This window comes from Scyliorhinus torazame, chromosome 4, assembly GCF_047496885.1.
Source record: "Scyliorhinus torazame isolate Kashiwa2021f chromosome 4, sScyTor2.1, whole genome shotgun sequence".
NCBI lineage: Eukaryota > Metazoa > Chordata > Chondrichthyes > Carcharhiniformes > Scyliorhinidae > Scyliorhinus > Scyliorhinus torazame.
The window spans coordinates 51944893-51947749 of NC_092710.1; the positions used below are offsets into that span (position 1 = coordinate 51944893).

The 2857-nt window shown below is 40.7% G+C and overlaps 1 non-coding gene across 1 annotated transcript; it reads left to right on the forward strand.

The window, feature by feature from the left end:
* The first annotated feature begins 782 nt into the window (after nt 1-782).
* trnak-uuu (transfer RNA lysine (anticodon UUU)) lies at nt 783-855 on the forward strand. The gene has a single exon. It is a non-coding gene; the product is annotated as a tRNA-Lys (tRNA).
* Nucleotides 856-2857: the final 2002 nt, after the last annotated feature.

Sequence of the window (2857 nt, forward strand, 5' to 3'; positions counted from 1 at the left end):
ATCCAATCATTTTTAGTTTCTCATGCAGATTCACAACATGTGCAGTATTTTCCTTTGAATGCACGACAGGATTGACCTCAGGAAATCCAGAAGGAACATTTTGAATGTTTGTCAGCGATGTCTGTGAGTAAAGATTGAATGATTAAATTATTTACTCTGATGAAGAATGACCCTGCCTCGAAACGTTAGCTCGGTTCTCTCTTCACAGATGCTGCCAGACCCACTGAGATTTTCCATCATTTCCTGTTTTTTTTCAGATTTCACATCTGCAGTAATTTGCCTTTTTATTGGACGATATATGTTGCTGCATGTCAGCAAGAACGATTTGGGCGGGATAAAGGATGGGGCGTTTTCCATGAAGATGTGGCGTTGACAGATCTATTTACACCCTGAAACTTTGCGATTTGCATAATTTGTTACTTTACTCGATGAGCTTACTTGCGTTCACTCTCTGCCACAACAAACAACAGATGACATCCTTTATTCCCTCTCTTAAAATACAATCTGTATCTCTGCAGCTTCCCACTGATATCTCAGCGAACTAAACGTAATCTTCAATGTCTTGAAGTCCCAGTGCATGTCCCTGGGTAACAACAGTTGTCACATCTCAGGTCATTGGTAAAATGCGAGTCCAAGTGAAGAATTTGAGAAAGAAAGCCGAAGGGAGGCTGCCGGTCTGCTTGCGAGGGAAATGAGCTGGAGAGGCTGAATGACCAGTGATGGAAATTCAAAAGATACAATATGAGACTTTGAAGTGAGCTATGAGAACATTTTTATATTGGGCCCTGGTACCTCAGTCGGAAGAGCGTCAGACTTTTAATCTGAGGGTCCAGGGTTCAAGTCCCTGTCAGGGTTTTGATTTTGGCTCAAGGCGTTTGCTTCCCAATGAACGGTAGGAATTAAAAATAAAGAATGCAGGATGCTTTATGGAAAGTGGAAGAACCGTGACAACGTCGTGTTTGCCAAATTGCAACAGCCGTCCAGAATTTTCAAGAATTTTTGCTAGATTTTCAGTGAATGTATAAACTCTCTCCTGGTCTTGTCCTGCATTATACCACTGTAGTTTTCTGGCCATGTTTAATCACTTCCCAATTCGCAAAATATTTCCTGTTTGTATACTTCTTTCCTGCAGAACTTCTTTTAAATTAATAACTTTCAGAAATAACTGCAATTTTTACAGTTTCAAAAGCCCAGTGCCGATGAATATTTTAGTTTGCACTCTCAAAGTCAGCAGGAGAAATCAACAATACAAAACTTAATCAAAACAATTGAAATCTGTTCTACACTTGCAAAGTTGTCTTGCAGATTGGTGCTGTGGCTTAGATGGTTAAAGTGCCTGTCTTGTAAACAGGAGATCCTGCGTTCAAATCTCAGCAGCAACTTTCTACATTCAGGTCAAAGCATGTAGTCTGTGAAAAATGCTTCTCATTTAATGGTGGACACAGAAAATGTTGACAACATTTCTGAGGTACTGACCTTCAAAATTGCTTTCCCGTGATTTATGTCAAACTTGATTCAAACTTCCATATCTCCCACTTTTCACGCAACTTCCATTTTCCTCATCTACTCCATTGCATGTAACCTCGCTTCAGCTCTGAATAAGGATCACACGGATTTGAAACATTAACTTTGTGTCTGGCTCCACAGCATCCTCTAATTTTCTGAGCTTTAATCCAATCATATTTAGCTTCTCATGCAGGTTCACAACATCTGCAGTATTTTCCTTTGAATGCACGACAGGATTGACCTCAGGAAATCCAGAAGGAACATTTTGAATGTTTGTCAGCGATGTCTGTGAGCAAAGATTGAATGATTAAATGATTTACTCTGATGAAGAGTGACCCAGCCTCGAAACGTTAGCTCGGTTCTCTCTTCACAGATGCTGCCAGACCCACTGAGATTTTTCATCATTTCCTGTTTTTTTTCAGATTTCACATCTGCAGTAATTTGCCTTTTTATTGGACGATATATGTTGCTGCATGTCAGCAAGAACGATTTGGGCAGGATAAAGGATGGGGCGTTTTCCATGAAGATGTGGCGTTGACAGATCTATTTACACCCTGAAATTTGCGATTTGCATAATTTGTTACTTTACTAGATGAGCTTACTTGCGTTCACACTCTGCCACAACAAACACAAGATGACACCCTTTATTCCCTCTTTTAAAATACAATCTGTATCTCTGTAGCTTCCCACTCATATCTCAGCGAACTAACCTTAATCGTCAATGTCTTGAAGTCCCAGTGCATTGTCCCTGTGCAACAACAGTTGCCACATCGCAGGTCATTGGTAAAGTGCGAGTCCAAGTTGAAGAATTTGGGAAAGGAAACCAAAGGGAGGCTGCCGGTCTGCTTGTGACGAATGTGATATAAAATAGTTAATTTAGAGATATTAGTTAATGTAATGTAGAAATAAGCCACTTTGATTCTGGCAAGTAGAGACAAAGGATTTTAGACCGCATGGAAAAAAGCAGGAAGAGGTGTGTCTATGAGAGTGATGCTGCATTGATAGGGGCCGGAGAAAGGGATTGGAAGTGAGCCAATCAGAATAGATCAAACAAGTCAGGAGCGACATAGGATGACCTATGGGTGTCGAGTATGTGAAACTTGATGCCATTTGAATGTATCAGTACTGATCTCTTTGTCTGGGACATTCACTTAGCTCCCGGGGCTGCAGAGAGCAACATGTTATCTGTATCACTGTGGACTAGGTAGCTTGCAAGCTGAATAAAATAACTAATGTTATACCTGCAAATCCATCTCGACTTTTATTGAGGCCAGACTGACGGATAAAAAAATTTGGGATTCAACATTTGGCGCCGAAAACCGGGATTTCTCAGGGCGATCCTGGTCCAACT